Source organism: Cervus canadensis, chromosome 22 (genome assembly GCF_019320065.1).
Source record: "Cervus canadensis isolate Bull #8, Minnesota chromosome 22, ASM1932006v1, whole genome shotgun sequence".
Taxonomy (NCBI): domain Eukaryota; kingdom Metazoa; phylum Chordata; class Mammalia; order Artiodactyla; family Cervidae; genus Cervus; species Cervus canadensis.
Genome location: NC_057407.1, coordinates 48,909,525 through 48,933,301, shown reverse-complemented (window position 1 = coordinate 48,933,301; position 23,777 = coordinate 48,909,525). Strand labels below are relative to the sequence as shown.

At 44.4% G+C, this 23,777-nt stretch overlaps 1 long non-coding RNA gene across 3 annotated transcripts in view; it reads left to right on the top strand.

Moving 5' to 3' along the window:
• LOC122424455 overlaps positions 1-23,777 on the top strand; it is a 69,612-nt gene that overhangs the window by 25,033 nt on the left and 20,802 nt on the right. For all 3 annotated transcript variants that reach the window (XR_006264436.1, XR_006264434.1, XR_006264435.1), the window contains exon 2: positions 21,891-22,047. This is a non-coding gene — a long non-coding RNA (uncharacterized LOC122424455). The remainder of the gene's footprint in view (positions 1-21,890; positions 22,048-23,777) is intronic.

Below are 23,777 nucleotides of genomic sequence, written 5' to 3'. Positions count from 1 at the left end.
CCATGCTGTAATCTTTCCTGCTTGTCTTAGAACCCTGGGGATTTGTGGTACATCTGTTGCTACCATGACTTTTGTCCGTTTGTTTGTTTATAGTGTCAGCTTAGGTTTAGAAAGCATATGAGCCAGCTCAGGGCGTGTACTGTGCACAGTCATGTTCTTGGTGGACATTCAGACTTGCCTTTTTCAAATATAGTGGGTTTGTTTTTTTGATATTTATTTCTTTCACTGTGTCGGGACCTAGTTGTGGCAGGCAGGATCTTTGTTTCACCATGCGGAATCTCCCGTTGCAGCACACAGACTCTCTAGCTGTGGTGTGCGAGCTCCAGAGCGCAGGCTTCAGCGTAGCTGCAGTGTGCAGGCTTAGTCACTCCGAGGTGTGTGGGATCTTAGTTCCCCAGCCAGGGACCAAACTTGCATCTCCTGCCTTGGACATGTAGGGTCTTAACCATTGGACCACCAGGGAAGTCCCTTGTCTGACTTTCATCTTCCCTACGTTGATGGCAACTACTTAAAGCTGATTCTCCAGCTGTCTGACGTCTAACACAGTACTGCATCCATATATAAGTATGTGCATATGTTCTAAGTCGATTCAGTCGTGTCCAACTCTTTGAGACCCTATGGACTGTAGTCCACCAGGCTCCTATGTCCATGGGATTCTCTAGGCAAGAATACTGGAGTGGGTTGCCATGCCCTCCTCCAGGGGATCTTCCTCCTGCATTGGTAGGCGGGTTCTTTACCACTAGCACCACCTGGGAAGCCCACATATAAATATATGAGTAAACAAATCTGTCAAGGCTTTAAAATTATGACAAGTGATGATGATGACTGTGAAAAAACTCCAGCCACAACATAATAGCAAATTATTTTAGCAGCTTCCTTCAGAACACAAACATAGGAAACTCTACAATATGAACTTTCCTGGACATTTCGGGAAGTATGCTTCCCATTTCCAAGCTTAAGCCAGCCCTGAAAGAGCTGAGAAGAGATGTCTGTGTAGCCAGCAGACAGCTCCTGCAGAGGCTGGAGTGCCAACTCTGCTTCAGGACCATCAGACATTTCCGTTCCGTAGGTGCCTTGAAAGGTTCCAGTGTTTATCCTGGAATTCGTTGTTAGGTTTCCAATGACTGGAAAATGAAAATTAAGACAATTATTCATTTGGATATACTCAGTGAGCATCAAGAAACCGAGTTACATACAAGTATTTTCCTCATGGCTTGTCTCAAAAACATCCCTTTTTAAGCTAAATGAATCCTTTAAAAGATTTCTGGGTGAAGAATATGGCCTTTTTTATATAGTATGATATGTAATTCCTAGACATGTATTTTATACCCCCCACAGTTACTTATATAGTCAGTTTTATTGAGTAGAATTGGCTAATGCAGTAAGAAACTCAGAAGAGTTTCATAAAGTCATAAGTTCCTCAGCTTATGCCCACCTATCCCATGCATCCAATATTCGTCATCTCACTATGTTTCACTTTTAAAATAAGGACACTGAGAGAAGGGAACCAGGCCTCCTGTATGAAAACAAGCTCATATTTCTCTTCTCATAAAACAAAAGGAGGAGTTGTCTATCTCCTTGGGAGTCCAAGCCATTGCAGTGAATTATGAACCTCCGAACAGTCCAGGACCCCCTGTCAGCCTCAAGCTGATCATCTGTGCACGACTCACTCCCAGTAAATCTCTGCCTGAACGTTTTTAGCCTGAACCAAATGTTGCCTCATTATCCCCGAGCTAAGACGACGCTGAGAGCTCAGCCGGCCTCTTGCTTCCCTTTGACGACTCACGTGACGGCTCGCAGTGCCAGGAATGTAGTCAGTCCTGAGTAATCCTTTATTGCTCCTTGGCTGGCGATGACACTCAAAGCCCTCTCTGCCTTTGCGATTGTATTCTTTTCACATTTGTTCTCCTGGCCTCTTCTGCTGCTCTCTGCTGGCCCTCAGACCCAGCGACAGGCCGCAGTCTCAGTCCTAGTGACGTTCTTGCTGCTTCCCCCTAAAACCAGACCAGTCCAGGGGCTGCCAGTGGAGGGAGAGAGCGCCTCTTCCAGCTCTTCAGTGTGAAGCAGGAAGCCTCTGTTTTTAGGTGAAGGCAGAATGGAATCCCCTCGCGCCACAAAGACCTGCCCTACTGTGCCTGCATTTTTTAATCTTATCTCAGTGTCAGAAACCGAGAGGGAAATTCCACTTTGGCCCCAAGCGGCTGGCAGACTGAGAGACCTGCTCTCCCACCTCCTTCAAGGCAGCCCGGTATCTGGACCGCGTGCTGTTTCTCCTCATTCCAGCTGTGACCACAGCCGGAACCACGAACCAAGCCTCACGTTTCATCTGTGCTACACCTGTCTGTCTGCCCTGAAACAGACCCTCTTCCAATGTACATGCCTGCCTGCAAGGAGCGTGGCCGTCGTCCTGCTGAGACAGAGCTGAGCAGGCAGATCCGCTCCAGGACCAAGGTCACCTCCCTGTCATCTCTGTGCCTCTCCTGAGGGCTCCCCACCACCGCCCTCTTCGTCTGCTCCTGGGGGACCCCTTTCTCCTGACATGCTCCACAGCCAGTGTTACCACCTCACTAAGAGTTACTATAGCTGCTTCAGGGATCATTTGAGCAAGTATTCCTTTTTTTTTTTTTTAAGTTTATTTATTTTTTAATTGAAGGATAATTGCTTTACCGAATTGTGTTGGTTTCTGCCAAACATCAACATGAATCAGCCCTTGGTATACATACATCCTCTCCCTCTTGAACCTCCCTTCCACCTCCCTCCCAGAGAAGATATTTCTAAGAGTGTCAGAGAACATGTCTAATAAAAACATGCACCCAACTTCAGGTTTTCAACTGGGGTAACTGACCCTTGGCAGAAAGCCGTGGGTTCCTCAAAGCCCAAGAGGGACATGGCGCAGACTCTTGGGGGCATCAGTTTTACTTAATAGCAGTAACATCCAACTTCCTAAATATTGATATAAAGGACAGATTATTGTGGCATAAAATACAGAATGTATGTTCATTTTTAAAGGTGAAACCCAAGACTTCTAGGACATTGAAGTTTAGGTGGAAATATCAGCATGGTTCCCAACCCTTCCCCTCACCCCACCGCAGCACCCCCCAGGTGTTCACTCTTGTCACTTGTTACTGAGAACATTGGAAAGACAGGACTGTGTGATTGCTTCCCATTGCTTACAGTGGTTCCCATTGACAGAAGTAAATATTTTATTTTATAAATATGGCCCTTTCCCCTCTGGCCCTGCCACTGACCCCTTTTCCTGAGGCCTTTCTAGATGTGTTGGGAAGAGTTTGCAGCATGGAAGTGGCTATACAGGGTTTTCTTCTCCACTGACATTTGAAGTGGAATTATTTTTTGTGAAGGTTACAAACACTGATGTCTCAATAATTATGGATAATTACAGTTTTTTTGTTGTTGTTGCTGTCATAGAGAGAGCTGCAGTGAGCATCCTTATCGACATGTCTGTGCACATATCATTAACTATTTCTCTGGAGATGGGGAGAGGGAGTGGCTCTTTCTAAAAATATAAATTGGCCTTACATTTCTATATTTATAAACCCCAGGACTAAGTTGTGAATATGAGACAACTCTTACATCAAAAAGAGGTGTATCTGTGAATACTGGGATCATACAAAGGTTGGTAAAGTGTTATCTTCAGGTAACCTGCCACATCTGACCACAACCTAAATCACTCAAACATCCCCATTATATGAGAAAGAATATGGGGAGGAGACGACAACGTGGAAACCTAGAACTGGATTCCATGTCAAATCCCCCTGTGGATTCTGGCTACTCACAAAAAGCATTTTTAGCACATTTATCTTAGCTGTAATACTAAAATCCAGCAACGTGTTGTGTTAGTTGCTCAGTTGTGTCTGACTCTTTGTGCCCCATGGACTGTAGCCCACCAGTCTCCTCCATCCATGGAATTCTCTACACAAGAATGTTGGAGTGGGTTGCCATTCCCTTCTCCAGCAGATCTTCCTTACCCAGGGATCGAACCTGTGTCTCCTCCATTGCAGGAAGATTCTTTACCATCCGAGCCACAAGGGAAGCCCCCAAATCCAGCAGAACTGTACAGATAAAATGTAACTGCAGAGAGCAGTGCACTCAAGGGCCATAAGAGTGGCTGAAATTTAATAGGCAAAATTGTACCTTTCTTCTTCAAAATGTGGATTTTAGGGAATATGGAATAGCAGGGGGGAAATGTATACATAAACCATGCAACAGTGATATGCAGCCAATACTTAGGTTCTCTTGATGTTCATCTACAAGCCAACACCCAGGGTCTGATTCACTCTGGGCAACACCCCACCCTCATTAAAGCCAAGAGAGCATGTAGTTATACCCCAGCACCCTTTCCCTGCCCTGGGAGAATGTGTTGAATATTTAATACTGGTGGGAGCAAGACATTGAAACTGACATTTACTGAGCATCAGTGTGCTGATGCTTCCCACCTGGGATCATGTCATCCTCATCACCTGCATAAACATTTACAGTGTCATCACCTTCCAGATTAAGACACCAAAGGTCACGATAGGCCTGGATTTGCCAAATGTGTATTAAACTTGACCTGCTGTGTGGAGACGGACAAATGGGGCCTTTCTGCGGTGGTCATAAAGGAATGAATCACTATGAACACAATTAATGACCCATTGAAATATTGATCAGTGAAGTCAGAGTTCAGAGAAGGGTTGCTCTGCACTATGGAGAATGATGAGAAACCCAAAGTCCACAGAAATCTCACAGATGCTCTTGTCTGCAGCCTCATTTAGGGCCAAATTATGGCTCTCAATTTATCTGATGAATGGTCAACTGAAGTAATTTCTCAAGGTCAATACAAGCAGTGCACTCAATGTCACAGTTCTATTGTCTCTGCATTGCAAAGAAAATAATTGCACCACGTCCATAGCATCTTTGGAAAATAAAAAGCTTATGATCAGCAAAACTGAATGTTACCCCCTCTGCTCCCCAAATCCTTCAGAAAATGCTAAGAATCAGAGGAACAACGCACTACACAGAATAGTGAAATAACTCAGAAGCGTGATTTTTATATTCAGGTTGATTAAAGACATCACCTTTCCTCTACAAGCTTCAAGAACTGCCTGGATGAATCCTTTTTTCTCACGACTCATAAGTTAGAGTTTGCTCAATCCATAATTCACGGAAACATAGGACAGTGTCAGCCTTGTAAATGCCAATGCCAGGCCACCAGCCCCTTTCATTACATGCCATGATTATGGATTAAATGATTTCATAAACATATTGGTTGTTTCACATTTGGCAAGAGGCTATCTTTGAGCTCCTACAATCTGTCATCGTTGTTAATGAGATATCGACCTCCTTGTAACCCAAGCAAAAAAAGTTCCCCTTTGAATGTCAGCCAAGAAGAAAACCCACTAGAACTTCTGCAAACCCTGCAAACACCTTTCAAACGCTGTATCTGGAATGGCCTCAGGGGCAAGGCCAGCAGCAGGACCAAACAACAAGAGCCACATCTATAAGAGTGTAAAATGTAGACATTAAGGATGCCTGGAGTCTCTTCTCTGCCCGTAACACCAAGGCCCACCACCAAGAGGCGAAGCCCAAAGAGCAGGCTTCTCAAACATCCACTGAGCCCTCCCTGAGAGCAGCAAATGCTGGACTCCACACACCCAGTGGTCCTGGAAGCACAGCTACTGGCTCCTACCACAATTTCAAACTTTCCTAGAAGTCTTGTGTGATAGCTTTAAATTCTTATTGCATATCTTGCATCCTATTCCAGAGTATGTCCAGGCTTACTTTAATGTATTTAAGTGAACCTGATAATTCAGGAAGCAAGTGGAACAATATCCATCCCAGACATTGAGTAGGCCGTGACCTTCACCCCCACAAAAGCCCCCGGGCTCCACATGTCCTATTTTACAGTCTGCAGTCTTACAGAGCTTTCTAAATGAAGCTATAGTCTCATTGAATATGGAAAATGGGGAAATTAATAAGATAGCCTGCAGCCATGGAATATTCCAAATGTCTCCTTTCATAGGTAAATTAAGCCATTCCCTTCTATTTGTGCCAGATTCCATAAGAAATGTTGTCTTTATGTTATTGCTAGTAAAACATGAGAAAAGATATAGGTGATTGGAATATATATACACAAGTTGGAAGGGACATTGTGAAGCAGGACCAGAAAGCAGATCATATGCCCTGACCCTCATATGTAGAACAGTGCTTAGACTTGGAATTTTCAGGTCTTTAAGGGTCTTTGTAATAAAAGATCTTCTAGATCAGTATTGTCTTCAACCTTCTTATTCACATATACCCTAAGGGAAATTTGAAAAGCCATGTACATAATCACATATTTTTCTTCATAAATTTAAAGAAATGCAAAGGATATAGTGTCACACATAAGTATTGATATATTTTTAAGCTTTTTGTTTTATATTGGAGTATAGTCAGTCAAAAATGTTGATATAATTTCAGGTAGATGGCAAAGGAACTTAGCTATAGGTATTGATATTTTTGAAATCAGACCACTATGGATCATTATATCACTTATTTTAAGTATTTCTAAGGAAATTATCATGTGATTTTTACATCAACTATCATTTCATTTTTTAAAAAGCTGCATGAATGAAAAACTCTTGTGTTTTGATGCGTTCTTTTTCTTTTTTTAACAATTTTTTAAAAATCAAAGTATAGTTGATTTACAATGTTGTGTTAGTTTCAGGTGTATACCAAAATGATTCAGTTACACATATACATATATCTATTCTTTTTCACATTCTCCTCCCTTATAGCTTATTACAAAATATTGAGTATAATCTCCTGTGCTAGACAGTTGGTCCATGTTGGTTATCTATTTTGCACATATTAGAGTGTATGTGTTAATCTCAGCCTTGTAACTTATCCTTCCCCCACCTTTTCCCCTTTGTTCACCATGAGTTTGTTTTCTATGTCTATGAATCTATTTCTATTTTATTATTGTTATCGTTGAGTTGCTCAGTTATATCCGACTCTTTGTGACCCCATAGACTGCAGCACACCAGGCTTCCTTGTCCTTCACTATCTCTCAGAGTTTGCTCCAACTCATGTCCATTGAGTTGGTGATGTTATCTAACCATCTCATCCTCTACCGCTCTCTTCTCCTCCTGCCCTCAATCTTTCCTAGCATCACAGTCTTTTCCAGTGGGTCGGCTTTTCACAACAGATGGCCAAAGTATTAGTGCTTCAGCATCAGTCCTTCCAATGAATATTCATGATTGATTTCCTTTAGGATTAACTGGTTTGATCTCCTTGTGGTCCAAGGGACTCTCAAGAGTCTTCTCTAGCACCACAGTTCGAAAGCATCAATTCTTTGGCACTCAGCCTTCTTTATGGTCCAACTCTCACATCTGTACATGACTACTGGAAAAGCCATAGCTTTGATTATATGGACCTTATAAGCAAGGGGATGTCTCTGCTTTTTTTTTTTTTTTTTTATGTCTCTGCTTTTTAATACACTGACTGAGTTTGTCAAAGCTTTTCTTCCAAGGAGCAAGCATCTTTTTATTATGTGGCCACAGTCACTGTCCACAGTGATTTTGGAGCCCAAGAAAATAAAGTCTGTCACTGCTTCCATTGTTTCTCCATCTATTTGCCATGAAGTGGTGGGACCGGATGCCATGATCTTACTTTTCTGAATGTTGAGTTTTAAGCCAGTTTTTTTCCCCTCTCCTCTTTCACCTTCATCAAGAAGCTTTTTAGTTCTTCTTTGTTTTCTGCCATAAGGGTGGTGTTATCTGCACATCTGAGATTATTGATATCTTGATTCCAGCTTGTGTTTCATCCAGCCCAGCAAATTATGTACCAAATTATTTACTCTGCATATAAATTAAGCAGGGTGACAATATACAGCCTTGACATACTCCTTTCCCAGTTTTGAACCAGTCCATTGTTACATGTCCAGTTCTATTTCTTCTTGACCTGCCTACAGGTTTCTCAGGAAGCAAGTAAGGTGATCTGGTATTCCCAACTCTTGAAGAGTTTTCCACAGTTTATTATGATCCACACAGTCAAAGGCTTTAGTGTAGTCAGTGAAGCAGATGTTTTTCTGAAATTCCCTTGCTTTTTCTATAATCCAGCGAATGTTGGCAATTTGATCTCTGGTTCCTCTCCCTTTTCTAAATCCATCTTGTACATCTGGACATTCTTGGCCATGTACTGTTGAAGCCCAGCTTGAAGGATTTTGAGCATGACCTTGCCAGCATGTGAATGAGTGCAATTGTGAGGTAGTTTGAACATTTTTTGACATTGCCCTTCTTTGGGATTGGAATGAGAACTGACCTTTTCCAGTCCTGTGGCCATGGCTGAGTTTTCCAAATAGGCTGGCATATTGAGTGCAACACTTTAACAGCATCATCTTTTAGGATTTGAAATAGCTCAATTGGAATTCTATCATCTCCACTTGCTTTGTTCATAGTAATGCTTCCTAAGGATCATTTGACTTTAAATAAGTTCATTTACATCATTTTTTTAGATTCCAAATATAAAAAAATCATAATCAAACAAAATTATCTTTGTCTGGCTTACTTTATATAGTATGATTATCTCTAGGTCTATCCATATTGCTACAAATAGTATTATTTCATTCTTTTATGGTTGAGTAATATTTCATTGTCTATATGTTTCACATCTTTTTTATCCATTCATCTGTCAATGGATATTTAAGTTTCTTCCATGTCCTGCCTATTGTAAATAGTGCTGGTATGAATGTTGAGGAGCATGTATCATTTTGAATTAAAGTGTTGTCTGGATATATGGCCAGGAGTGGGATTGTTGGATCATATGGTAATTCTATTTTTAGTTTTCTAAGGAACCTCTGTACCATTCTTCATGGTGACTGCTCCAATCTACATTCCTACCAACAGTGTAGGAGGGTTCCCTTTTCTCCAGACCTTCTCCAGCATTTGCTATTTATAGACTTCTTAATCATGACCATTCTTACTGGTTGAGTTGTAGTTTTGATTTGCATTTCCCTTGTAATTAATGATGTTGAGCATCTTTTCATGTGCCTTTTGGCTATCTGTATGTCTTCTTCAGAGAAATGTCTATTAAGGTCTTCTGCCCGTTTTTTGACTGGGTTGTTTGGCTTTTGTTATTGAGTTGTATAAGTTGTTTGTATGTTTTAGAAATCAGGGGGCAAGGGGACACGAATCAGAAATGTCTAGACAAGTTTGGCTCTATACATTCAGCGTGCCATGCTGTATTTTTGCCCTTTATGATGAGTGCATACTCAGTTGTGTCTGACTCTTTGTGACCCTATGGATTGTAGCCTGCCAGGCTCCTCTGTCCATGAGATTTTTCAGGTGAGAATACTGGAGTGGGTTGCCATTTCTTTCTCCAGGGCCTCTTCCTGACCCGAGGAGTGAACCCTCGTCTCCTGCATTGGCAGGCAGATTCTTTACCACTGAGCCACCTGGGAAGCCCCATGTGAACTAAATTCAAATATGAAACATTATGGCTTAAAGACTCTGATCTCTGCTGGATAATTCTAGTTGAGGAAAGTTAGGACTAATGAAGATTAGAATGAAGATTTTTGAAGATTCTTCAGTTTTGCCAATAAATATCATCTTAGGCTGGCACAACAGTGGTTGTCTACCTTTCGGGCCAGCGTCCTCTACATTGTTCTGTTGTTTCTGGATCTGGGAGGCTGGCACAGGGCTCCTTCTTCCTTGTCTTCAATTTATTTTATTGAAGTATAGTTGATTTACAATGTTGGCTTAATTTCTGTTATATATAGCAAGTGACTCAGTATATACATATATACATTCTTTTTTATATTCTTTTCATTATGGTTTATCACAGGATATTGAATATAGTTCCTATCCTGTACAGTAGGACCTTGTTGTTTATCCATTCTATATGTAATAGCTTGCATCTACGGATCTTATTACAAGGAAATACAATAGTAAATATAAGACAGAGAAATCTAATTGGATTAGACATTTAACACAGATTTAATAATGTGACATTGAGAACCTTATCTTCAAGGGAACAGAGACACTACTTCTTTTTGTTCATTTTTAAATGTTTCCAGTGTTGTCTTGGTTTCTACCATACTACAATGTGAATCAGAGACTACTTAACAGACACTCATTTAAGCCGCCTTTTGAGAACTACTTACTGGCCCAGTTGTGGCATGAGATCTGCTTTTGTAAAGCAGTTTAAGGCTGCCTCATATTGTCTTGGACAAGTCCTTAAGAGAAGGGTCATCCTTTGCATTAGAATTGTGGCAGGAAATGTGCGTACACATCCGTTAATTTGTGTTTGCTTTAGCTATTTCAGGACACCTGACACATCGGGAACAGTGGAGACCAGGGAGCTGGAATAGCACAAAGGCTGTCCCAGCTGGCTTAGCAGTGAGGAATCCGCCTGCCAGCGCAGGAGACGCCGGAGCCTCGGGTTCAACCCCTAGGTCAGGAGGACCCACAGAGCAGAAAATGGCAACCCACTCCAGTATTCTTGCCTGGAAAGTCCCATGGACAGAGGAGCTTGGTGGGCTACAGTCCATGGGGTCACAGAGAGTCAGACACAACTGTGCATATACACAGTGACTACAAATACATCACTGCCCAACCTGTGCTGGGCAGGAGGGGAGACTGGGCTGGACGGATCAGCCCAGCCACCTCTGCCAATGTTCTGTCTACACAGAGGAAGGAAGAGCGGATGCAGGATGTGCTTGGAAAGCCTGAGGTCCCCCCTCCCCTCATACTCACTCCAGACAGGAACGAGTCCCACGTCCACTGCCTTCAGCTACTAATGTTAGCTTCTAGAATTGATTGCCTTTTCTCTCATCATTCAAAATCAATAAGAAACTTACCGATGACATCACTGCAAATTATGACTACTTTTAGGGAAATGTGTTCTGTTTAAATAAGTCACATTAATGCACACATCATGTAGAAGGGGTCAACACATAACTCTTACTAACCAAGCTCAGTTGAATGTGAGGCCCATTTAAGTCTTAGCATTTCTTTTTTCTGTTCCCAGTCTCCTGAAGGATGTGATAATTAAAAGTAAAATGGAATCAAACTGCATGGATAATTGAAAAACTAAATCATCACTTTCTGGTAAAAATATTTTTATAACTATATTTTGTGTCTATTTCCTGAACTTGAAGGAAATGCTTTCAGTTTTCACCACTGAGAATGATGTTAGCTGTGGGTTTGTCGTATTTGGCCTTCATTATGTTGAGGTAGATTCCCTCTGCACCCACTTTCTGGACAGCTTTTCATCATAAAAGTGTTTTGAATTTTGTCAATAGCTTTTTCTTCCCTCTATTGAGATGATCATATGTTTTTTTTTTTCCTTTTTTTTATTAGTTGGAGGCTAATTACTTTACAATATTGTAGTGGTTTTTGCCATACATTGACATGAATCAGCCATGGATTTACATGTATTCACCATCCCGATCCCCCCTCCCACCTCCCCCCCACCCCCATCCCTCTGGGTCTTCCCAGTGCACCAGCCCCGAGCACTTGTCTCATGCATCCAACCTGGGCTGGTGATCTGTTTCACCCTTGATAATATACATGTTTCGATGCTGTTCTCTCGAAACATCCCACCCTCGCCTTCTCCCACAGAGTCCAAAAGTCTGTTCTGTACATCTGTGTCTCTTTTTCTGTTTTACATATAGGGTTATCATTACCATCTTTCTAAATTCCAGATCATATGGTTTTTATCTTTCAGGTTGTTAATATGGTGTATCACACTGGTTTATTTGTGTATATTGAAGAATCCTTGCATCCCTGGGGTAAATCCCACTTGATCATGGTGTATGGTCCTTTTAATGTGTTGTTGGATTCTGTTTGCAAGTGTTTTGTTGAGGATTTTTGCATCTATGTTCATCAGTGGTATTGGCCTGTAATTTCCTTTTTTTGTGGCAGATCTTTGTCTGGTTTTGATATCAAGGTGATGATCTCGTAGGGTGAGCTTGGAAGTGATTCTTCCTCAGCAGTGTTTTGGAAGAATTTGAGAAGGATACATTATCTAAATGTTTGATAGAATTTGCCTGTGAGGCCATCTGGTCCTGGACTTTCATTTGTTGGAAGAGTTTTCATCACAGTTTCGCTTTCAGCACTTGTGATTGGTCTGTTCTTATTTTCTATTTCTTTCTGGTTCAGCCTTAGAAGAATCTGTCCATTTCTTCCAGATTGTGCATACATATATTTGGAAATGGGAAACATGCTCATCTGCTAAAATCTTGGGCTTTGACACAGTGAGAAGTGTGGCAGCCCTGTGGCCTTGAAAATGAAAGGAACCAGGCAACTGGTAGTCTTTCTCCCGAGGAACCGTGCAAATACAAAAGCCTAACCACGCAACTATAAAAGCAAATATAAAGGTATAAGGAAAATGTGTCTTTCTGATATCAAGTATGGGGAGGAGAGGGGACAACCTCAGATCGGGAGACAGGGAAGAAAACAGAAAGAACCGTGCCGGGGTGAGCCCAGCCATCGCTGCCTCTAAGCCCAAGCACTCAGCGCCCGAGACTCCCAGGGGACACTTCCTGTCCGAGCGCCACCCAGGTGCCCTGGTGGCTGTTCACGCCCCTCCTCCTTCACTCCTGCTGGGTTGCACCTGCTGATCTTCTCGGAGAACTTCTCTGGGGCCAGCAGAGCTACACTGCCGCACGTGAGGAGACAACCAGAGGCTCCAGGGTTTACATCCCCGTGTGGCCGTGGCCGTCACTGACAGGCGTAGGGCAGTAAGCCTGGTTCCCTGCCTGGAAGCTGGACAGACTTTGCCGGGGGGTTAACACTCCAGAGCACCCCCCCTCAGAATTCGGCTTAGGCAGGGGTTTCCCCTGGACTCACCCTTTTGTTTGGCTTCCCACACTCCCTTCCCAACAGAGAGGTTTCCTCATAAACCACTCACACACAGATCCTTCTCTTGAAACGTCTATTTCTGGACATCCAAGACTCCATTCTAATGTTTTTTGGAGAAAGGAATCTAAATGTTAAAACTCTCGATGGCGTTTCTGATGAAAAGGAGAACTGATTGATTTTGCTTGGAAAATCTGGGGTCTGAGAACCCAGACATAGCCAACAAACCAGTATAAATTATTGAGGACAAGTTTACACTATGTACTTTTAAAAACCACAATAGAAGTTGTTACTATTTCAGCGGCAATAGGTGTGGAGGGTGAAAAGGCAGGGCTTTAAGGATTTTGGATTCTTGAATTATTTTTATGTAGATATTTTAAATTTTATTTATTATTTATTTCTGGCTGTACTGGGTCTTCATTGCATGTAGGCTGCTCTCTAGTTGCCGCGCACAGGCTTCTCGTTGCGATGGCTTCTCTGGTTGCAGAGCGCAGGCTTCAGGGCACACAGGCTTCAATAACTGTGGTTCCTGAGCTCCAGAACACAGGCTCAGTAGCTGTGATGTGTGCGCTCCGTTGCTCCACAGCATGTGGAGTCTTCCTGGATCAGGGATTGAACCCGTGTCTCCTGCATTGGCAGGCAGATTCTTTACCACTGAGCTACCAGGGAAACCCCATAGATATTTTAAAGAAAAGGTTTTTTTTATGTTTGACATTGACTTTTTTTAACTGCAGTGTAGTTGATTTACAATGTTGTGCCAACTTCTGCTGTATAGCAAAGTGACTCAGCTACACACACACACACACACACACACACACACACATTCTGTTTTATATTCTTTTCCATTATGGTTTATCCCAAGACATTGAGTATAGTTCCCTGTGCTAGACAGTAATACCTCACTGTTTATCCATCGTACGTATAAGAGTTTGCATCTGTTAATCCCAACCTCCCACTCCATCCCTTCTCTCCTCCCTTTTGGTAACTTTAAGTCTTTTCGCTAGGTCTGTGAGTCTGTTTCATAAATAGGTTCATTTGTGTCATATTGTAGATTACACGTAGAAGCAATATTATATAGTATTTGTCTTGCTCTCTCTGACTTACTTCACCTAGTATGATCATCTCGAGGTCAATTCATGTTGCAGCAAATAGTATTGTTTGATTTTTTTATGGCTGAGTAATATTCTGTTGTATATATTTTCTTCATCTTCTTTATCCATTTATCTGTCAATGGACATTTTAGGCTGTTTCCATGTCTTGACAACTGTAAATAGTGCTGCTATTAGGGGTATGTGTATCTTTCTGAATTATAATTTTATCCAGATATTTGCCTGGGAGTGGGATTGGTGGATTGTATAGCAGTTCTGTTTTTCCTTTCCTGAGGGACCTCCGTACTATTTTAGTTGCCATTGACTCTTGAACAACACTGGTTTGTACTGTGTGAGTCCACTTGTACGCAGATTCTTTTCAATGAATATGTACTACGCTCTCCATGGCTGGTTGAGGGTGCAGAAAATATGGAGGGCTGAGTATAAAGTTATCAGATTTTTGCCTGCATGCCGGTTGGCATCGCTTAGTCTTATTTTGTTCAAGGATCAACTCTCTACCACCTAGCTTCAAAATCAGACATCATGGAGCACATGTGGGATTTTATTTCATGTGCAACTAATGCCGGTGTTTCCTTTTCACCAGCAACACGTTCATTAGCCCTGATCACCACACACATTCTTACCACCTTTATCCTGCTTATAATCCAGGTGTGCTGGGTACCACACTCTTCTGCTTCCCAGCATCTGTCCATACTTCCCCACCCTGCCTGGGGCCCCAGACAGCTGATCCTGATGGAAAGCATCTTCAGGCTCTTTTGCTTTCTGGCTTCTCATTGCATGTGGCTAGTGGAGGTACCTTCAAGCCAGGGAATAGCAGGGGAGAAAGTGAGGTGTTTATTCCCTGATTCTCTCCCTGCTGGACAGCACATTGACAGTGTCTGCTTTACTCCACCCCAGGCCACAACTCCTTCCAGACAGCCCCTCTGTGAAACCCACAGCTCCTGCCAAGCCCCTGCCTCTTGCCCATCGAGGAAGGCGGCAGCTTCTCACTGACTTTGGTCCTGCAGAGTCTCCCCATTCCTTGTTGGTGCTCTTCCCCCATCCACACCTCCCTCATGTGTGTGCTCAGTCGCTAAGTTGTGCCTGACTCAACTCTTTGTGACCCCAAGGACTGTAGCCCGCCTGGCTCTTCTGTCCATGGGATTCTCCATGCAAGAATACTGGAGTAGGTTGCCATTTCTTTCTGTGGGAGATCTTCCCAACCCAGGGATCAAATCCATGTCTCCTGCATTAGCAGGAGAGTTCTTTACCGCTGTACTACCTGGGAGCAAACACCTCTCTCAACCCTCCTACATTATATTTGCATGTGCCATCTGTTTCCAGCACGATCTTGATCAATCCTCTGTCGATAAGATAAACCAAGCACAGAGTCACTCCAACAAATGTTTTGGGTTGTGAGCAACAACTTTTTCCTGTTCAGGGCGCAAGCTCTACATTAGAACCAATATCTGTATCCTGACTGTAAATCAAGCTTCCAAATTAAGCTACGTCATTTCCAATCTGCATCATGAAAGCTTGTGCTAAAGAGAAGTGTCTATGTTGCGAAATCCTGCCACAGACGGCTGAACATGCATCGAGGAAGAAGTTTCCCCATGTCAGAGGAGAACTGAGGAGCAGGGGTGGTGAGGGGCAGGGGGGTGGAGGGTGACTTGCTGGAGGAAGCCAGCCTTCAGCAGCTGGTGTCAGGGTGGGTCAGAGCCAATCACAAGGGGTTGGTTCAGGTTGTTCTGAAGGGTCCTCCCAGAAAAACAATTCAGGACAGGTGACCCCCACAAGCAGTGGGGCCGTCAAGGATCCTCGTGGTGATCAATGCAAGTCTTGGCCTCTGACTTCTATAAACTCACAGAGAAAATCAAATTTCCCATCAGATCTCTCCCCTACCTGGGGCCAGGGAAGCCTGATGCTCATCTCCTTGGGATGTAGGCAGGGGAAAGAGTTATCTCAAGGAAATATAATTACTTGGATTTCCAGGGCAGCCTCACCCTCTTTCCAGCTACCAAATATCAGCTAACCCACAACAGAGGCAAAGGAGAGAGGGACAACCTATGTGCAGCCCCCAGCCATGTGCTGGGCACTCTGCACCCTCTGCCTGACTTACAGACTGTCCGCCTAACCCTGCAGGCTGTAGTCAGAGGACCCTCTAGCCTTCCTGATGACACAGAAGTCAGAGGCAAAGCCATGCTAATATTCCAGCATCTTGCCTTTCCTAATTCACTTATCAAAGCAGAACAAGAGGGTTTGCGGGAGGGAAGGAGGGAGAAGGGTGCATAAACAGGTGAGGCAGAGGAGATGTTTGGGTTGGTGAAATCTTTCTCTAAGAAACTAATAAATGAGTTTATACATTTGTCAACCCCCCCATAGCACTGTACAGCACAAAGAGGGAACCTTATTGTAAACCATGGTTTTAGGGCAGGAAGCAGCAGGGAAAATCCTCTGGAGATGAGACCCTCAGGATGGGGTGACACTGTAAGAGAATGGTTTTGCCACTCATAAATGTACATTTCATTGTTGTTGTTCAGTCACTAAGTTGTGTCCAACTCTCTGCAACCCCATGGACTGCAGCACACCAGGCCTCCCTGTCCCTCAGTGTCTCCCAGAGTTTGCCCAAGTTCATGTCCATTCAATCAGTGATGCCATCCAACCATCTCATCCTCTGTTGTCCCCTTCTCTTCTTGCCCTCAATCTTTCCCAGCATCAGGGTCTTTTCCAAAGTGTTGGCTCTTTGCATCAGATGGCCAAAGTATTGACGCTTCAGCATCAGTCCCCCCAGTGAATATTCAGGGTTGATTTCCTTTAGGATTGACTGGTTTGATCTCCTTGTGGTCCAAGGGACTCTCAAGAGTATTCTCCAGCACCAAAATTCAAAAACATCAATTCTTGGTGTTCAGCCTTCTTTATGGTCCAACTTTCACATCCGTACATGACTACTGGAAAAACCATAGATTTGACTATGCAGATCTTTCTCAGCAAAGTGATGTCTTTGCTTTTTGATATGCTGTCTAGGGTTTGTCCTGGCTTTCCTTCCAAGAAGCAAGTGTCTTCTAATTTCACAGGTACAGTCACCATCTGCAGTGATTTTTGAAGCCCAATAAGAGAAAATCTGTCACTGCTTCTACTTTTTCCCCTTCTATTTGCCATGAAGTGTTGGGACTGGATGCCATGATCTCCATCACCTAATCAACCCTGAGAACTACCCCTGTGAACTAACTGAGGGAGATCAGTGAGGCCGAGACGCAGTCATTGAAACAGAAAGTGGATTGATCTGAGGCCCCCAGGGTGGTACGAGGATTTGGAATGAGCCAGTGGCCTGCTCTGTCTCGTCCTAACTCCAGCTTGAAAACGGAGCAGAGAGAGTCCTGATGGCTGAGGCAGGAGCTCTTCCCCTCCCCCACCCCTCCAGCATCTGGAAGACCAACTTTTCTTTCTCTGCTTTTTCATTCCCACCTCCTGGCCGAAAACAGTATATTTACTGAGCACACCTGCCGCCTGCGGGGCACCATCCAGGATGGATGCCGGGCTTCAGAGGCTCAGCAGGTGTGTGAAGCCTTCCAGGAGCTCTCCACCCAGACCAGCTGCCAGGAAAGGGGACTGATGGTGCAGGTTCAGAGAGGTGGTGTGCCACAGTGACACTGCTTGGGGGAGGCAAACCCTGACTTCCCCCTGGCAACAAGGTTCGGGCTTAGAGGCAAACAGAAACTAGAGAGGGCAGCCCAGGCAGTGGCGGACGTGTTTAAGATGTGTTTTCTGGGAGGTGGTAACAGAGGACTTCCCAAGCGGCGCTGGTGGTAAAGAACCTGCCTGCCAGTGTAGGAAATGAAAGACTTGTGAATTCGATCCCTGGGTCGGAAAGATTCCCTGGTAGAGGGCATGGCGACCCACTCCAGTATTGCTGCCTGGAGAATCCCACAGATAAAGGAGCCTGGCAGGCTACAGTCCGTAGGGTCACAAAGAGCTGGACTTGACTGAAGCGACTTAGCACACACGCACAGCAGAGGACTGTGAGGAGTTAGAGAGGATGGTAGAGGAAAGCGTGCCTTTATTCTTGAGTGCCAGGCTGAAGATAACACAGAGCATCCGTGTTTTTGAGCAGTGCAGAGAAGTATCTTGTACACTGTGGTATTCATGGATGACATTGGGAGCCAACTCTTCACCCCTCACTCTGTCCACATCCCTTCCCAAGTGACTTTGCAGGTCTCCCACGTAAGCATGAGCAAGAGTACTTCCCCGCCCCTTAACTTCAAGATCAGCTCTACAGCTTGCTTTGGTGAGAGATCTTAGCAGACACGGCACAGAGTTAGCATTTGCAGTGGGTCCGTTCTTCTTGTACTTCTGCCGCTGCCATTGTAAAAATCTGCCCTGGGTCTGTAGCTGGCCAAGGCACTCTGCCCAACACACCGGCAGGCTTGCAGGGAGAAGTGCTTCCCCAGACATTTCAGTCAAAGCAGAAGAGCTCAGTCATGCCCCACTGAGATCAGTCAACCCCCAGCCAAACTGGGATGCACAGACTAGTCCAGGTGAAATCAAGAGAGGTGTATAGCTGACCTGAAGACGCAGGAGCTAAATAAATGCTTTTTGTTGTATGCCACTGAGACTTTTCCTATGCTTGCTTGTTACAAAATCAGAGCTGACAGATACACTCAGCACATTCACGCCCCCACCCCCCACCGCCCTGCCATAATCAGGGAATTTTGTCAATGAGGCTGGTCAATTTGCAGATGATTGTGGACCCCTATGAAACTAAAGTTGAGGAATATTACTCTCTTCTTTTCATGGAAGGAAGGGCAGGACAATGCTGGGAACAGCTGTGGAAAAGGCATACTGGTGGCTCAGACAGTAAAGAATTTGCCTGCAACGCAGGAGACCTGGGTTTGATCCTTAGGTCAGGAAGATCTCCTGGAGAAGGGAATGGCAACCCACTCCTGTACTCTTGCCTGGGAAACCCCACAGACAAAGGAGCCTGGCGGGCTACAGTCCATGGGGCCATAAGGAATTGGACACAACTGAGCACCACCGTCAACTCTCCCTAACCTTCTAGAAGAAACAATACATTTTCTTAGAAGTTAGTAGCATTCCAGAAGGTTCTGAGAGGCTGTCAGCTAATCTTGGGAAGTTGGCAAGCAAACTTTTCTAGAAAATTACACATTGAAAGTTCCAAAACTTAGACTTTGTTATACACAGACACAAACACACCACCTTCCAAACGTGAAGATTTCTCAGACTTTGCAGTACGATATGATGAAAACATGCTTTTATTATATAAAGAGAATTTCTTTTATAACAAACTGACCTTCAACATACAAAAACCCAAGTTTCTGAAGCTATAACCAACAGTGTGTCTTGGGCCTGTTTAACACAATTTAATTATCTGATTTTAAAATGTTGGCTGACCTTAACTATTTTAATAGGTAACATGATATAGGCCTCACAACTGTCAGCAACTCTGTTATTAGAAAAAAAAATACACAATTGGAACATTTCAATCTGAGACCTTATCTCCTCTTCATGACAGCTGGTTCCAGGCAAGCTTGAGCAGAGCAGCTGGAAGCATTTATTGCTTATTTAGGGCTGTTAGCTATTGAAAAAGAGAGAATTAGTTGTCCCCAGAACTGACATTCAAACCCTCCTTAACAACCCCATCACCCTCCAGGCCCCGCCCACCACGCATCCGCGATTCCGGTCCAGTAGGTGCAGCTCAGCAGGTGTCCTGGGTCGTCCTGGGAGACATGTTCCCCGAGGCTGAAGCCGTCCATTGGAGGAACCAGGGCACCTCAAGGCAGAAGTTTGACATGATTCTTCTAATCTTAGGACATTTGTATCCAGTCTTTTATGGCATGTGTAGCAACATGCACCCGATCAAAGTATCAGAGTAGCTTTTCACTCTTTGCAAAGTGTGTGCATAAGCCCCACCCCATCCTTCAACAAATCTGAGCCTTTTCGGTTAACAACCCTGTCCTCTGACCACCCAGCATCCTCAGCTCTTCCCTCTCCCCAGTCCCTGTTCAAGCTCCAGCGCACCCCTGGGCCTGGTCCATACACACGCCCTCCACCCTGACCGCTAGGGTGGGACGAAGTGAGTCAGGGATAGTAGATGAGGATCAGGGACGGGGTTGCACACTTTATCCCCGAAGCTTTTCATTGCGATGAGCAAGAACATCTTGTTACAGTGATGAACATCTTGTTACAGTGACACAGTTTTTATCTTATCTGACAGAAATATCCCATTTTGAGAGACTAAACCTAGCAGGGCAGAAAACGAGAAAGATACCAAACCCAGATTGTGAAGGAAAGCATTTATCAGAAGCCAATACAACTCTAATCCTTCGGGTACGGGGTCAGGAAGCAGGCGACAGGACCGAGCATTGCTGCATCTTGTGACCCTCAGGTCACTCCCTGATCAGAGCCAAGCTGGCTCCTCTGCTTGACCGCAGTGCCCTGGAGACAAGGACCGATTTCCGGATCGTCCTGCCTCACCCGAGAGTCTGAAACGTGAGGTGGCCGGCAGCGCCACCTGGTGGCCCTTGGGGATGTGCCAGCCTCTGGAGCCTAAAGACCAGCAAAAATCTCCTAACAGTTCAGAAAAGTCAAAGCTTCACTCTGCCTTTAATTTTCTCCCACTTACTCGTTCTTGTGTAATTGTCAAGAGGTTTCTGGTCCCAGTAAATACCATGATGAGGAAAAACTCCACCAAGCCTCAGTTCAGTTTGAAATAAAGCAGTTTGCTCCTTTTTCCCTTGCTGGGGTGCACTGCACATCAAATCAGCCAGAACTGGTGCTGATATGTGCCAGCCCCCATGGAAGGCAGCACTGTGTGTGGTCACCCCTGTGACTTTGCAAAGGCCAGGGAATGAGGATGGGGATGAGAGTCTTACCTGGAAGCCACCTAGGGCTACATACAGCATAGCCTCACCCTTCAAGTGTGACCCCCGAGGGCTGTCCTCAGCCCAAAATTATATACCCACAACTGCCAGACTGTTCCAGAGACTTCTCCTAGCCTCTTCCAGTTGTCTTTCCAGTTGTTATTGTTTAGTTGCTAAGCTGCATCCAACTCTTTTTGACCCAGTGGATGGCAGCATGACAGGCTTCCCTGTCCTTCACCATCTCCCAGAGTTCACTCAGACTCATGTCCATTGAGCCAGTGATGCCGTCCAACCACCTCATCCTCTGTCACCCCCTTCTCCTCTTGCCCTCAATCTTTCCCAGCATCAGGGTCTTTTCCAATGAGATGGTTCTTCACATCAGGTGGCCAAATTCTTTTCAGTACATCAGAGAAAAACTCTCCTTATAATTAATGCTCATTTCAGTGTTTTTTTTAAAATACATATATATTTTAAAATTTTAGATCTTTTGACCGCACCTGGTAGCATGTGGAATCTTGGTTCCCCGACCAGGGATCTAACCCACACCCCCTGCATTGGCAGCATGGAGTCTTAACCACTAGACCACCAGGGAAGTCCCATCTCTGTGTTTAAACACCATAAAGAGACAGTATTCCAGCTCTCCCCAAAACTCTTACTGCGAACATGAGAATAAGTGTGGGTAACTAAGCAACAATGCCTCTGAGGACAGCTGCCCCAGGTGTGATAAATGGTTCCATGAGGATATGGTCTTTCTGCTCAGATCAGTACAGGTAGTGACTGTTTCCAGGCAAAAATACTGATGAAGCCCCTGCCATGATCATCCTGATCATGCCAGAGAAATCACAGCAGACAAGAGGGACACAGAATGCTCTGGAAAGTGAGTGAGAGAGAACTCTGAAACATTATAAGCAAAGCAGGTCATTAGGGTATTGTAAACACTGGGCAGAATACTTTTGGGGGGAGAAGATAGTAATTCATATTTTACTGGATGCTGTTTGGTTGTTTATCTTGGATTTCATGCAAGTAGCCCTTGTCATTCTTTGCCTCAGGGTTGGTTTTTTCTTTCTTTCTTCTTTTTTTTTTTGCAGAGTGGGATGCAGAAGTGATTTGAGGTCACAAGCTTGTTCTCCTGTCTCCACAATGGCTCCCTGTTGAGGAAATACTACGTGTCCCAGAGGCAGAGTGGAGAGAGGAACAGGTGTGCTGGCAAAGATAGAATGCCACGCAGCGTCCCTGAGGAGACTTGTGAGTCCATGAGACTTGGGGATGGCTCTACAGGGGACCACGAGACCTCAAGGGGACATTAGGGTTGGAGGGCTAGACAAATGACCCAAAGCCCCCATTGTCACCAAAGACTTTGGTGCTCCAAGCTGAACTTGAACAGGCCTGATGGACTGGGACAATGGGTGCTCTCCATGTCAGCCAAAGTGGATCCATGATTCATGATCGGAGAGGCCTCCCCTTTGCTTTAGCTTCCCTGGTGGCTCAGTCAGTAAATAATCTGCTTGCAATGCAGAAGACCGCCTGCAATTCAGGAGACCTGGGTTCGATCCCTGGGTCAGGAAGATCCCCTGGAGAAGGAAACAGCAACTCACTCCAGTATTCTTGCCTGGGAAATCCCATGGACAGAGGAGCCTTGTGGACTACAGTCTATGAGGTCACAAGAGTCGGACATAACTTAATGATAAAACCACCCTTTGCTTTATCTCTGTAAATGATCCCAGGGTGGAAAGATGCCCACAGTAACACCCAAGGCAGAATTTCCTGTCCACGCAGCAGAGTGAGGCTACAGAACAGAACAGAAAGAAAGACGATCCTCTCTGCCCACCTAGGATTACAGATTCAGATCCACACCACCCCAGACACATTGGTAGGCAGAGACTTGGCAGAAACCAGCCACTAGAATAAGTGGGACCCAGGACGAAACATAGAATGGAGATAGAAGACAAAGATTCAGAAGTAACAAATTAAAATCCAAGCATTTAAAGCCAGGAGCCACAAGGAGTCCCTAAAGTGGACCTAGACAGGCCTGGTGTTTGTCCATGTTAGTGAAGGGTGACCCCCCAGATCCTTAATGAGGGTCCTGGGAGTATAAAGTAGAGCCTGTGACTCACAGCTGCAGCTCTAGTATGCTCTCTCCCCTTGTCTTCTGAGATTTCAGAAGACAAGTAAGGGGTCCTGCCTCTCAGGAAGCCTGATGGGGCTCTGAGAAGTCAGTATTTCTCCCTTTCCAGACAGGCCAGAGAGAGCAAGTTTCATCCCCTCACATACAAATTGTGTTACTCCATCCCCCTTTAGACTTCAGTTGTGTTCTCAAAAAGCAATTACTCAGTTGTCAAAACTAAACACTTAAGATCAATGCATTTTATTGGATGTTAAATAGCCCTCAACCTAAAAGAAAAAAAAAATCAATACTTAGTATGAGGGTCCCTGAAATCTGGAAGCATATGCCTGGAGAATCCCATGGACAGAGGAGCCTGGTGGGCTAGAGTCCATTGTTCGCAGAGAGTCAGGCACAGCTGAGGCAGCTTAGCACAGCATGATATATATATATATATATATATATATATATGTATATACATGATGATATATATGTATATTTATATCACACATATAAAAAGTATTTATGTCAAAGACACCTTCAAACTGTAAAATGTAATACACTACTGGCTATACTTCCACACTTTAGGACACCCCAGGGTTGGGTTAGGTTAATGAAGACTGAATATACCCTGTATTTTTCTCCATTGTTCTCCACACCAGGATTATGTGGGCAGGACATGCCCAGGTGAGCAGTCCTGACCCAGTGCTGGCCCAGCAGTGAGCATAGACTTGGAGCACCCAAGGGGGAAAATATCCATTGTGAATTTTTTTAAAACTTCATTGGTAGACTTCCCTGATGGTCCAGTGGCTGAGACTCCATGCTCCCAGCGCAGGGAGCCTGGGTTCGACCCCTGGTTGGGAAACCAGATCCC